The sequence below is a fragment of the Mauremys mutica genome, chromosome 3, assembly GCF_020497125.1.
Source record: "Mauremys mutica isolate MM-2020 ecotype Southern chromosome 3, ASM2049712v1, whole genome shotgun sequence".
In the NCBI taxonomy this organism is placed as follows: Eukaryota; Metazoa; Chordata; order Testudines; family Geoemydidae; genus Mauremys; species Mauremys mutica.
In genome coordinates, this window is record NC_059074.1 from 70,239,865 (window position 1) to 70,254,813 (window position 14,949).

The window sequence follows — 14,949 nt, forward strand, 5'->3', positions numbered from 1 at the left end:
TCACCATTCTTTCTCCATACCTGACATTTTTCTGTTTACCCTGCACACATTTTGAACTGATACAAGTATGAGCATAATTATCACGTGAAAACCTGCACAGGACTAACCCAAACTGACTGATTCAATCCGTTTAAAAATAAAATTAAATAAAATAAAAAAGCCCACTCAGAGCAGACTGCAGAAGAGAATCAGTAAAGGAGGTTTGGGGATGTGGGAATGAAAGCTGACAGTTTGTTTTCATTAACTACCTCACTTCTTGAAAATGCAAAGTATTATGGCTACTAAAGCATCAATTACAATATTCTGGCCCGAACTCTTTGCAAATCATAACAGGAAACACATGCAAGTAGGCTAGCAACCATTATTTCAACAAAATAATATTAAGACACAAAGCATCAACTCCAGAAAATGTGACTACCTAAGATTTCTCATTAACAACATACTGCACAAAACTGCCTGTCATCTTCTAGTAATTAACATGGAACCTAATGCACAGACAGCTGCTCTGAACATACCGCAGTTTACACAATACTGTTGAAATCAGATACATGCTTTTCTGGTGTTTTTATGTCGTAGGAACTTCTGATATGTGTTGTAAAAGCACAGGTATCTAAGTATTATCAAAAGTGGGTCATACGCCACTGAGTCTCAACCACACCACCCCCAAGTCGGGCACTGGATGACTGTACACTGTGCTGCAAAAAGGGAGGGATGGATTTCAGCAGCAGTGAAAACAAAACTTTTATGTGGTGAGATGTATTTTAGTTTTTACTGGTTTAGGTTAGAGAAAGTTGATTTCACTGTCACCGTCTTTCAGTATTTTCTTAAAATGAATGACAAACCCTGGCAGGTATGATACTCTGTGGGACACGGGAGAGCTGCCAAAGGTACTGTCCCACCTATGGGGAAATGCTAGTTATCAGAGTCCCTGTGGTAAAGTGAAGCTTTATCAGGGCTGAAGTGAGAGCTCTGACTCAGGCAGGCTGACACACAGACTGCCACCTGCAACACTAAGAAGAAAAACTTCGTCACAACATCGTCACGTGAATAGAAAGTAAATAAATCAATAATACTTCACACGTATGCAGCACTTCACACCTCGGAAGCGAGACACAAACATTAATTAATGGCAGACAGGGAAGAGGTGTCAGAATAATTCAATTTTGGCGTGTTGTATCATATCATACGGAACACAGCTCTTCTCAAGCCTAGCAATTACCTCTAGAAAGAGTTCAGAGTAGCAGCTGTGTTAGTCTGTATCCGCAAAAAGAACAGGAGTACTTGTGGCACCTTAAAGACTAACAAATTTATTTTAGCATGAGCTTTCGTGAGCTGCAGCTCACTTCTTCGGATGCATAGAATGGAACACACAGACAGGGGATATTTATACATACAGAGAACATGAAAAGGTGGAAGTATGCATACCAACAGGCAGAGTCTAATCAATTGAGATGAGCTATCGTCAGCAGGAGGAAAAAAAACTTTTTGAAGTGATAATTAAGATGGCCCATAGAAGGTGTGAGGAGAACTTAACATAGGGAAATAGATTCAATTGGTGTAATGACCCAACCATTCCCAGTCTTTGTTTAGGCCACAGTTAATAGTATCTAGTTTGCATATTAATTCAAGTTCAGCAGTTTCTCTTTGGAGTCTGTTTTTGAAGTTTTTTTGTTGCAAAATTGCCACCTTCAAGTCTGTCACTGAGTGGTTAGAGAGGTTGAAGTGTTCTCCCACTGGTTTTTGAATGTTATGATTCCTGATGTCAGATTTGTGTCCATTTATTCTTTTGCGTAGAGACTGTCCGGTTTGGCCAATGTACATGGCAGAGGGGCATTGCTGGCACATGATGGCATATATCACGTTGGTAGATGTGCAGGTGTACGAGCCCCTGATGGCGTGTCTGATGTGATTAGGTCCTATGATGGTGTCACTTGAATGGATATGTGGACAGAGCTGGCATCGGGCTTTGTTGCAAGGATAGGTTCCTGGGTTAGTGTTTATGTTGTATGGTGTGCGGTTGCTGGTGGTATGCTCTCTGTATGTATAAATATCCCCTGTCTGTGTGTTCCATTCTATGCATCCGAAGAAGTGAGCTGCAGCTCACGAAAGCTCATGCTAAAATAAATTTGTTAGTCTTTAAGGTGCCACAAGTACTCCTGTTCTTTCTCTAGAAAGAGTGTAAACGGTATTTGACTGAATGTAATGGCTCCATAGTACTACTTTTAACAGTCATCAAATGAAAAGGGAGATGGCTGTTTCTTCCAACTATCCTGCCACATTTTCAAGCTGTTCCAACCAGCATTGTACCAGGGGCTTTTGGTTCACTCCCTCCACATCCTATTTTAGAAGATGTTCTCACACATGGATGCATGTGTACTTTATACTTTAATGTATAAGTGCTGCCTGGTGGGTATACACTTAATATTTTCCAGATTATATTATGACATAAGACATATTTGCATCAAATTTATTTAATTTTTCAAAATAACAAAAACAAATGTATAGCCAATATTTCCAGCTTTATCAGACTAGCCAGTTAGTGGCATGCTGGTTCCTGTATCACTGCTGTGTAACAGACAAGCTGTAGGGAAAAGCAGTGGGAAAAGCCCTTCTACCTTAAGAAAGGCTCTCAATACTGACAACTGCTTCTAACCTTAATCCTCTACCAGACCATCCCCACCCCCAGAAAGGAAGTTAATAAAAATCTAACAAACAAACAAACAAATAAATAAATAAATAAACCTTACCCCCGCCCCCAGCAGAGTTTTGACCCCAAAAAGGTAGAAATACCAGAGACTCCATGGAACCCACCAGGAACTTTCCTAATGATTTTATGTGGAAGGTGTTCAGATAAAACACAGAGAGAGAGAGTACAGTACTCTCCTTCAGACAAGACTGCCCATTCACGTGAAAGTAAGTGTGCGTGAATATGTGGCCATCTTCTCCACATATTAAAGCCCAAATTTTCAGAAGTGCACGCTTGCGTATGTGCCTGATCTGTGCATGGACAACACCTGATATGTGTGCCCCAATTGGGGTTACATGTATGCACAGCTATGTAAGTGCACAAACCCCTAGCTCGCATTCATACACTGAGGCCTGGTCTACACTAAGAAGGGGGTTCGAATTAGGGTACGCAAATTCAGCTACGTGAATAGCGTAGCTGAATTCGAAGTACCCTAATTCGAACAACTCACCCATCCACACGCGGCGGGGTCGAACTCCGCGGCTCCCCCGTCGACTCCGCCAACTCCTTCTGCCGAGGTGGAGTACCGGAGTCGACCGCGGTGCTTCCGGAGTTCGAACTATCGCGTCTAGATCAGACGTGATAGTTCGAACTCCAAAAAGTCGAACTCTCCGCGTCGAACCGGCAGGTAAGTGTAGACGTACCCTGAGTGTTACTTACATGCAAGTCAGATGTGCACTTTTGAAGAAGTAAGCCTGACGCATAGGCTGTGGAGCTGGGAGGGAGAATTTGGGGAGGGAGGCTCTATGTATTTTGCCGCCCCAAGGACGGCAGTCAGGAGGCTTTTGGCTGCATGCTTGTGGGAGATCCGCTGGTAACGCGGATTCGGCGGTATGCCTGCGGGAGGTCTGTTAGTCCTGTACCTTCAGCGTACCCGCCACCAAATTGCCGCCGAAACCGCGGGACTGGTGGACCTCCCGCAGGCGTGCCGCCGAAGGCAGCCTGACTGCCGCCCTCACGGCGACCTGCAGGCTGCCCCCCGCACACGCTTGGTGTGCTGGTGCCTGGAGCCGCTCCTGAGGGAGGCCCACCCAGTCCATGGCCTGACCACTTTTAAGCATGTAGGTGGAAAACAGCGTTGCCACCTGGCTGATTTTTGACCGGCTTGGATGGTTTTTCTACTCTCTTGCTGGTTGCTGGTCAAGAGATGCAATTTGCCCAGGTTTTTTTGCTGCATTCATGAGCAGTGATCTTGTATCTAGTGTCCACACACATTATGGCTAGGAGCGCACCATGGCTGACACCCGGGTTTCCCTCACCTGCCAGCTGCCAAAACTGGAGCACCTCCTCTTAGCACTGGGAAACAGCCAAACTCGTCACCCAAAAGTGAGACTTACCACCAGGGAGAGGTAAAGTAAGGAGGGGGCGGGGAGGCAAGGGCTTCTGGAAGAGAATGGTGCCTGAGAGGGGAAGAGGATGATCAGGTTGGGGACAAGGGCTTCAAATCTATGCCTACCCCTCATCTCTCCTCCACACACTTTAAATGCCCTGGCCTGATATGAATATAATAGTTCTACAGTCATGTAAAATACAAGCACTCAAGGAGAGGATTTTTTCCCCATGAAATATTTCATGGCATATGTTGCACATCTGAAATTAGAATCTGGTCCCGGATGCTCAGTGGCACAAAGACCACATCTCTTCTTACCTACTATCATGACAGTTGAGATCAGCTGGGCTGCTCTTGGTAACAGTACAGAGGGGATATGAATGTCTACCACCCAGGTGTTCCAATGGTTGAGTTGTCACCTTTGGAAATTTGATTTCCCTGTTGGTCCAACGAAGCATGTGTTTTTTGACCTGTAGACAGACAATAAAGCCTATCTGTTTTCTCATTGTTTGGGTGATGGTAGGTGTGTGACAGACATTTAGTCATCAAATGGCGCACTTCACATTTTAAAATTAATTTACATCTGCCCACAGATTGCTGATGGGCAGGTTTTAGAAACCTAAAAATTAGATTAAAAATATTTTATTTAAGAGAACAATTATTACCTTATATTATAGAAATAAGTTTCTGTTTGATTTTGTTTAGCTCAAACCCTTTAAGAGGCTTACTGAACTGTCAAGACAAGAATTTGCATAAGTAGTATAAATTCAGGCAGTCCATTATTCCTCAGAATGCCATTGATTGGTATCTTATTTTTGCTTCTTTTAAAAAGAAATAATGAAAAATCAAAACAAAAAAAATGTAAACTTAGCATTTAAATTGCAGTTCAGAATGCAGCATAGTTCCATGGTGATGTCAACAGGACAGCTGTGTAGCCAAATCCTATCATTGCAATTCCAGTAGCATCTGATCAAAGCCCTTTTATGTTACACATTTGTTTTGTGCCATCAGATAGCACAATGCAACAAAGTATGAGCTGTTTAGGGATGAAAACAGCCCTTCCCAAACTCCCTACTCCATCACTGCATGTAGGTTTGTGAATGATGGTGTAACATTAATGAATTAACTAAAGCTTTGACTCTGCATCAAATTTTACTAGTGTGGATCCAGATGCAGGTTTGGCCTAAGCCAGTAACCAGCTGCTTTATGACATTGCAATTAGCCATACTCCTTGGGACAGGGCCTGTGTCTTCTTCCAAGTTTTGCATGGTCATGAGCACATTGTTGGCAAGAAAAAAATATAAAAGGATTTTACAACATTTTTCAAATCCATGTCCCATTTTTCAAGTTAAGTTAGTGCTCCAACACTGCTACACTGTCAGAATGGAGAATACTGATTAACCATGGAACAGGCAGCAGCGTGATAAACATTCCTGTGTACCTCAGCTATGACCAGGGGATGAAAAAGTTTTTCAGTTATGTCCATTCAGCTCCTGACTGCTCTTTTAAATCTGTCACTTAAGGTGTCATATTTAAGTTAGTTTCTCCATCATAGATTTGCAGAATTGAGCATTCAACAATCATGAGGAAGGCCCCAAAAGTCATGAGAAATTTAGAAATAACAAAATCTGCATTCTTTCTGTTTGCCTTGTGGCTTTTAAGCCTCCAGTGTGCAAGTTTCCAAGCTTTTATTTCTGCAGCCATAAGGGCTAGAAATGTACTTAAAAAAAAGAAAAAAAGAAAGCTGAGACGCTCACAGTCACATGACTCCAGGTATGGGCGCTTTATGAAAAACACCAAATATTGCGAGACTCATGACAGAATTGCAAAAGTCTGTAAGTAGTTTGCATCCACTAGAAAATGAACAAAAGTCACCACCTCATGTCACACAGGCCACTCAGCACTTCTCTGATGATGATGACTTTCACTCACTACCAGCCTGGGCTAGAATTCTGACTTACCAAAGCTCTATTTACCATCTCTTTCAGCCAGCCAGCATCATCTTTCATTTTCCTAATTCTGTGATTTTTTTTGTACAATCATTTATTTTGACCAACCGCTCTCCTTCTAGATCTTGGGATATACTGACAAACACGTATTATGTGTCTCTCTACACACCAATTCACTTCCCACACTTCTCTTTTTTACAATAATAGTTGCATATGTGAAAATGTTCTTTTGACAATGGATAGTTTTTTAAGAGTGGAGCCACAGGAAAGTATTCAGCTGTATTTACGCTTTTCACCTACATAAGTAGGTTAAGTTTCAGTTTTTCCTGGTTCCAATGACTCCTATGATAGCCTGTTTTTATTAAGACTATACTATACTCTTGGCCTCTTAGGAGAAATAAATGGACCTTCTTTTACTTTGATTTTTTCCAGATACCCCCGTCTCCCCCATGATTATGGTAAAATCCATACCTGTGTCTTTAGCTTACTTTATACCTAGTATGTTGAAACATTCAATGCCATAACAGCATGAATACTGCCAAGAACAGAATAAGATTTAAAGTCTCCTGATGGGGACTCGAGTAGCGAGGATGGCAGATGTCCTTATACAGACTACAGCAAGTCCCAGACCTTAGGCCAGAATGAGTTTTCATTCCATGGATTCCCTTAAGGTTTTTCTGGTAGAGTTATTTGACCAGCTGCTAGTTGTCACATGTTTGTATAGAGAGGAGTGTGGATCATAAGCAATGCAGGATCCAGCCTTATCAAAAGGAGCTGCATTGTTGCTCCCAAAAATGAGGATAAGCAAAAGCAGGGAGCATCTTAACAGGTACAAAAGACCCCAAAATGTCTTCAGTTGATTACTAAAGTGGACAATGTATTTTATTAGCCATTATAGTTCTTCATTTCCCCTTTTTGTTCATTGATACAAGATTCTAATGCATAACTGATGTGGGGCATTGGTAAAAAATACAAAGATCAGATGTACAAATTTGTCTCTATGGGCGGGTGTGTGCCTTTCCTCAAACTGCACTAAAGCACAGCCCACGTACTAGCCAAAAACAAAATGCACACCCCTACCCGGCGCTTGGTTTGATCAACAAAGAAATTAACAGGATAAAGTTCAACTCCAGCCTTCTCCCAAGCATGGCTGCTCCTAGGGTTCCACCCTTGGGACCACTCTGCCCACACTTTATATGCTGCCTCCTGGGTCAGGGCAACAGCACTCCACAGCCCACTTCCTCCACTTGGGGAGCCTTCCTTGTAGAGTTTCAGCCCCTATCTCCAGGGCAGAACACTGATCCCTTCTTGACCAGATCCAGTGGGGGTTTGTCCACCTCATTACACCATCTACAGCAATCAACAGTAAATAACACAATTATATTCTCTGTGTGCACGCTCATTGCTAATGTACAACTTCTACCACTGTTACATCACGAGCATGCAGCAGGGGAGGGAGTATGGTCCAGCAATTAGAGGCGGGACTGGGATTCAGGGCTCCTGGGTTCTATTCCTGCCCAATTCTGAGACTGACTTCTTGTATTATCTCCTGTGTTAGATACTATAGAAAAACCTAATCTTTGGCAAGCCACTTAACTAGTCTGTGCCCCAGTGAGATCCTCACATGGAAGGGGCGGAGTAAGTGAGGAGAAGAGGTAGCTGTAATAGAGATAAGAAGAGGCGTAAGCTATAAAGGTACTGTGTTAGCACCCTCCAATAAAACAATGAGAACAGAAGGCAAGAAAGAGGGAGAGCACAGCATGGGAGGGAGAACTGTGGTTCCACCATGCAGAAGCTAGGGAACACCCACAATATTACCATGCAAAGACTCCATCTGAACCAGCCTCTGAGGAGCAGTTCAAGTATGTTTTGGGAGAGCATGTATATGCAGGACTGAAACACTGAGATAAGAACAATTAAAACACACACACAAATGAAGTTATCCTGAAGTGGCAAAAACCTAGGCACACTTTTTAGACAAATATTTAAGCTATTTTAAAGCACTTTTTGCAAAGGTCAACGATGGAAGCAGAAATTACCGTCACAGTTCAGTTTACAAAGCCAGTCATAGAACTTCATACCCATCTATTCACAACCTAATGTTTTATGACATTTAAAAGATGGTACTTATTTGCTTTTTTGTCTGAAACATTTTCATTCTTTTTACACTTTTTTATGGAAGAGGAGTTTGAATCAAGACTTACATGTAATTTTTCTATTTTCTGTGCTGGCTAATCTTCTCACGATGCTGGGAACTGGATGATTGGAGAAATTAAGAGGCTACAGCAATCCATTAAGATGTGGACCACCAAAGCTTTATGAGGCAAATTTCTGGCAGCTCAGCTGATATAAACCTAAAACAAAATGAAGACAATCATTAAAATTCAGACATCAAATTTACATTAGATGTTACTTTTGGCAAATTATTACTTTGTTTTCTGTAATCTTGGTGATGGGAGTAAGGCCATTTGCAAAATCAACATAATTTTTTCCTCTGTCATTATAAGCACAAAGTATAAAGTGACCTATATTGCCATCTTCTGTGATTCTGCTGAGAGATCAGTTTTATATCTAATGAGAGAGCTGTGCATATCACACATGCAGGGGCATTTTAAAAATAATCTTTATAATATGCAGATCATAGAGGATTTACATAATTTTTAATATTGAAGTTTGCCAAAATTTAGCTTGGATTTCATCAGGGATTTTTAAACTGCTGTCTGAAGTTTGTTCCTTTGTTTAACCATTATTTTAGAAGGCTTCAGGAAGGGAAAGTTCAATTATTAATTTATTCCTTTTCATCTGAGACACTAAATGTTAAGGTTGATCAAGGAGTATGGCCAAAAATAAAATAATAATAATAATAATCTGTACTATGCAATAAAAAGTGATTTTATAGGAGAGGCTTTGACAAATCCACTTGGCCAGTGGAAATAGAAAACTTTCACTGATGAGCATGGGGCTTACTCATTTCTACAGATTTTGATCTTTATGAATGTGAATGGAATGTAGACCAATGCAGCATTGCTTTCTGAGAACACAGATGGACACACTGAGTGAAATGAACAAGAACTACAGCCCATATCTTGGCCTTAGAGACCAAGCCAAACAATTAAGATGGGAGGAAGAAGGAATCGTTCCCATAAGCCACTACACCAACTTTATAGCTAGGGTAGCCACTATATCATTGGCTCCTCCATTAGGTGGGGATAAGAATGGCAGATAGGTACATGTAAAGGTTGATCATTGCCACACGTAAGCAGATGCACAGCTGTGTGCAGGGAATCCTCGTGGAGCTGGGTCCTGTGGTGGGTAGAGTGAACATAGCTTGCTGCCTCCCCAAGCCCCACCCCACACTGTGCTCCACAGTGGAGTAAGCAGGATTTACCCATAAAGGAGATGTGAATTGACTCTGAAAGGGGAGTTATCTCTGAAGTAGAATGGGCTGAAAAAACAGGGGGGAGGGACAATTCACTTAAAAAAAAATCTAACTTTGAAATTTCAAATTTAGAAAGCTCATCATAATTAGAAATTTGAAAAAGCGACTAGCTTTTCTCCAAATCCTCATCTTGTGTTCTACAACTGGAGACTTCAACTGTCTCCATCCCATCTGCCCATACATACAACTGCATGAATAAAGTTGTGGAGGGCATACAAGCGAAAATCCACAAGACTTGCTACTGGATTGAAGGGGACCTCAACAGGATAATAAGAGGTTTGGGGGCATGTTCCTATCATTCACCATTGGTAGCACAGGTACTCACCCTAAACTAGAGCTATTAAAAACAACAAAAATCGAAATAAAAAGACCAAAAAAAAAGATTTACATGAAGGTTTTTGGTTTTTTTTTAATCTATGCATCAGAAATTTGGAAAAAAATTGACCAGCTCTCTAAACTGATCTCAAAATCAATGAAAATTTGTCAGAGTTGGACAAAAATTGGGTAATTATTTTTGGAAACTCAAAATTAGAAAAATATTGAACACCACAAACGCAAACCTTGTACACATTTCAAGTGCTCATGGGAAGTAGGTTAGATCTTCTGGATAGTGACTTACTGGATGATTTGTCAGCTGATGCTCAGACCTGCTATTTTTGAACACATATATTCTAGAAAAGGGTAAAAATAAAATTTATTTCTAATTTATAAAAATTTCCTCTAATTTCATTGTAGGGAGGACAACTTAACAGAGTAGGGAACCAGGGAAAGAGAGGGAAATCTCTGTGATCACAAATGGACTCAAACTATGGAAATATAATACAAATATTAACTCTATCAAATCACAAATCAATCATTTGTAAAACAAAAAAGAAACTGTCATTATCTCAGGGCAAGAAGCAATAAAGCTAGAAAACTTAATGAGGTCTCTGCTTTTTCAAGGGCAAATGACACTTTCACGCTAAAATTACACTTGCTACGGGAATGTTGGGACAGCAGGAAGGGGAGATGGAGGGAGGGAAGGGGAAACGAAAAAAAGAGTAGATTTTCAGTGCTACCCTGTTCTTGGAAGGTGTGATTGATGTTCACTGCTGTAAAAAGCATGAGACCGCATCCCAAACATTTCATTCCCTTCTGCAAACATCTCACTCTGTTTCTCTCTGATGATAGCCTTACATTACATGGCGTGAGCCAGAAAGCATCAGGTTTTACACATGATCTACAACATGAAAGCAGGAATCTCTCTGCCCAGGGGTCAGACCAAGCAGAATGAAACCTAAGCCCCTACACTACGCTTTGTTCAATATATACTCTGTTGCATGTTTCCATTTTATATAGGAGTTTTCTTTGTGTAAGTAGGGAATGATTAAAGCAAAGTTTTCCTTAAAACACAAAACTCAAACATATGATATGAAAATGCAGAGCATACATGAAATGAAGAGCCAGGACCAAAAATGATTAGTGAACAAGTTTCCACTCATTTTTGGTTATTTCCTGAGTTAAATCAGGGTGCTCAATGCTGTACCACACACAGAGGAGGATTCAGTCCAGGCCTCCAGGGGTCTTATCAAGTGGCCTCAATTCTGCAATCAGATCTGCATGGGCAGTCCCTGATTCCTGTGGGGATCCAATTATAAGACTGGGCAGTGTTGCTAACTCTGATAGTGTTTGGAGCTTTTCTTAAAGGCCCAGGTCCTAGAGTCATGTGTGTGCAAGAGAATCTCAGCTTTCACTAAAAACAAAGTTTCTGGTTCTTATAGGTGCAGAGGAACGCTTGAACGTATGACCTGGGTGTAGTTACAGGCTCAGAAAGCAAATGAAAAGAAACTGAAAAATTTACTACTTTTTAAGACAATCTCATGAGTTTTGGAGCCTGACTCATAATCGTTTTGAACACATGAGGCTGACAGTAAAATAACACACCATACACCTCAGCTGGCAGGATAAAGCATCAGATTAAAATGGTGTTTTAAAAAGATTTATTTCTGGGGTATACTTTCAATATATTGTATTATACCAGGGGTGGGCAAACGTTTTGGCCTGAGGACCACATCTGGGTATGGAAATTGTATGGCGGGCCATGAATGCTCATGAAATTGGGGGTTGGGGTGCAGGCTCTGGGGTGGGACTGGGGATGAGGGGTTTAGGGTGCAGGAGGGTGCTCCGGGCTGGGATCGTGGGATTTGGAGGGTGGGAAGGGGATCAGGGCTGGGATGGGGGTCAGGGGTGCAGGCTCCGGGCAGTGCTTACCTCAAGTAGCTCTCAGAAGCAGTGGCATGTCCCTGCTCCAGCTCCTACACAGAGGCATAGCCAGGTGGCTCTGTGTGCTGTCCCGTCCGCCTCTCCAGCTCCCTTGAACCGCGGCCAATGGGAGCTACGGGGGCGGCACTTAGGGCGGGGGCAGTGTATATAACCCCCTGGCTGCCTCTATGCATAGGAACCGGAGGGGGGACATGCCGCTGCTTCCAGGAGACTCGCTGAGCCACAGTACTCACAGAGCGGGGCAAGCTCCCGAACCTGCTCCCCAGCTGGAGCAGGGCAAGCCCCTGACCCTGCTCCCCAGTGGGAGCTTGAGTGCTGGATTAAAAGGTCTAATGGGCTGGATGCTACCACAGTTTGCCCACTCCTGCATTATACTCTGGTAGTATAGTTTGCTATAGCTAGTTTGCTAGACACTTTTCTAAACATAGGAGCCAGTGTGATCCTTGTCCCAATCTGCTCAGACTGAAGACAGACTGACTGCTCAAGACATTCTGCCACCCTAGGCAAAACTTCAGTGTGCTCTCCCCTCAGGCGGGGTTCTTAACTAGGGGGGGGATACATCGGACTTTCAAGGGGGAGGGGCTGGTGAGCCCTCTGATGGTTTGGTAGTTATGGTAAAGGTGGGGTGGGCCAAGTGCCAGGAGATTGCAGCGCTACTCATTCAAGACAGATGGGCAACAAGGCCATAGCCGTACAATTCTGGTGTTGTGATGTGCCACATGCGGTCATAGCGCTGTTCAGGTGTGGCGTAGCTGCTCAGGTTAAGCAGCTGCCTAGTTTGCCCATAATTAGAGTGGCTTCTAGACATACAGTGAGTATGTACAGAGGGAAGTACAGCAATAAATGTATAGTTGTGTTTACATATAAATATAATATCTAAGCAAGACAAGTAAACCCATGTCAACGGTATCAACAAGTTTCTTATAGGCTTGGCAGAGGGAAGAGACAGAAGGCTGGGCCAGGAGGGGCAGCAATGATCACAGAGGAGTGAAGAAAAGCAGAGGTTTTTAAAGGTCTGTGTTTCAATTGATATTATTTAATACTTATAGCACTAGCATCTAGTTGTCTCCATTGAGATTGGGGCCCCAATCTGTTAAGCGCTGTACAGACACAAGAAAACATTGTTAACATATTCTATGCGCCTTTTGTGGAAAAGTGCAGAATATTTCTTTTTGGTTGAAATGGCTTTATTGTAACTTTTCTTTAAGAAGTTTTTAACTACTGAAAGGATTATTTGGGGCTCAGAAGACATTTGTAACAGCGTTGGTTTTTAATCACAGATTCCAAGACCAGAACGGACCATTGTGATCATCTAGTTTGACATCCTGTATAACGCAGGCCATAAGACTTCCCCAAAATAATTCCTAGAGCATATGTTTTGAAAAACTTCCAATCTTGATTTAACAGTATCCAAGGATGGAAGAAAATCTGGCATTACCCTTGGTAAAGTGTTCCAAAAATTAATTACTCTCATTTCTAAAAAGTTCATATCCTACCCTGAAACCTGTAGGGAAATCTGAGATAGCTTTTCATTTCAGAGATAAATAATATTACTTTTTTTTTTTGGCTAACAAAATTTTCATGTACATATAACAATCTACTAGATTCTCATTATATTTAGATTCAAAAGGACAAATTCAACCAGAACTTACATTTTGTGTATATAGCACCTGGAAGAGGGCACCCCAGGCTGAAAGTATGAATGGTGGGAGCTTTCAAGATCAGAGAATGGCTGCAACTTCCTCTCCAGCAGGTATGAGACACAAGGGGCTTGGGCAGACAGCATGTGCAGGTCAGCCAGGAGATGCATTGATTCAGTGCATCCCCTCAACAGCCTCAGAGGGAGCAGTGACCACAGATTAAAGCTCCCCACACTCAGGCCTGTTCCACACTCATGGGCGCCGACTTATATGGGCTCCTGGGGCTTTAGCCCCAGGAATATTTACAGTTAGAACCAGTCCATCTAACCATCTAACCATGATTAAACTGCTCAGAACAGTTGTCAGCTGACCTGATGCTGAAACACAATTGGTCCTGGTCTACACTGACTGCTAGACTGTGTTTAGCATCATGTCGGCTAACTGGATTCTTCAGACAGAACTGTGTTCAACAGCACACAGCAATCCCAAGTGGAAAATTCTAAGGCAGGGAAGCAGGTTTTCCACCATCTGTCCTCTTCTGGAGTAAATTCCTCCTGGGATACACCAGCCAGACAGGGCAAGAGAGGTGGGATTTACCTTTGGTGAATATGGCTCAAAACTTGTAAGACTTTATATATAACCTGGAATATTTTAATGTAGGAATATATTTGAAATAAAACAAACAGTTCTGTTGTAACACTACATCCCCTCAGCAGCATGATCTATGAGAGGAATAATTACTAGATTGAAAAGGGGAATGAATATATCCTATAAGTAACCCCTCCAAATGATAAACAGAAAATCATGTTACATTTGACAAACGATTCAATTGTGTGATATATTTCTCCAGAAGGGCTAGAGAGTTCAGTTAATGAAAACGCTAACATGCCAAAGTAAGATGAATTGGAGACTAGACTGAAATCACTAAAACTACCACAGAATCTTGTTACCAAAACTGGAGTCCCAGGTCTGATGTGGGATTTGACAGTGTTTTCAATTTCTTCAATTAGGACTCTACACTTTTCATGCCATTGCTAAATGACACCCCACTGGGCTTATGCTTCATGCAGACCACACGGATTTACTTGAAGTCCTATTGCAGGCTGAACATTTTCAATGTTTGTCATAATCTAACTGATCATTTACAACTATTTCTTTTAAAAGTCCTCTACAAAAAATAAACAGTCCCAAAAAGGAATGGACCACTCAAGAAGCCAATATAACTTTCCCCAATAAACTTTAACACATGAAAGAGGCATTGTAAATGCCATGGAAGATGAAAAACCTAAAAAGGTAAGTATAAGTATTAACCATGTCCACCGTCACACTTTGTTTTTAAAAAGGGTTTTCTAGGACATTTCTAGGAGTCCTGCGGCACCTTAAAGACTAACAGATTTATTAGGTTTTTTACCCACGAAAGCTTATGCCCAAATAAATCTGTTAGTCTTTAAGGTACCACCGTACTCACTGTTTTTGTGGATACAGAGTAACACGGCAACTCCCTGATACTTAGGACATTTCTGTCAATCTTCTATTAAGCCCTTATTCGACTACAAAAATAACTGTTTGAATACAAGTGAGAA

General features: G+C 41.8%; 1 protein-coding gene across 3 annotated transcripts in view; it reads right to left on the minus strand.

Moving 5' to 3' along the window:
* The window catches only part of BACH2 (BTB domain and CNC homolog 2), a 252,433-nt gene that overhangs the window by 100,568 nt on the left and 136,916 nt on the right, over positions 1 to 14,949 (minus strand). The window contains exons 3-4 of one of the 3 annotated variants that reach the window (XM_045011413.1): positions 8,230 to 8,379; positions 4,395 to 4,546 (exon numbers count right to left, since the gene is read on the minus strand). The exons of 1 other annotated variant lie outside the window; for it this stretch is intronic. The gene's annotated coding sequence lies outside the window, so the exon portion shown is untranslated. The remainder of the gene's footprint in view (positions 1 to 4,394; positions 4,547 to 8,229; positions 8,380 to 14,949) is intronic. One more of the 3 variants, XM_045011414.1, reaches the window with a different exon arrangement.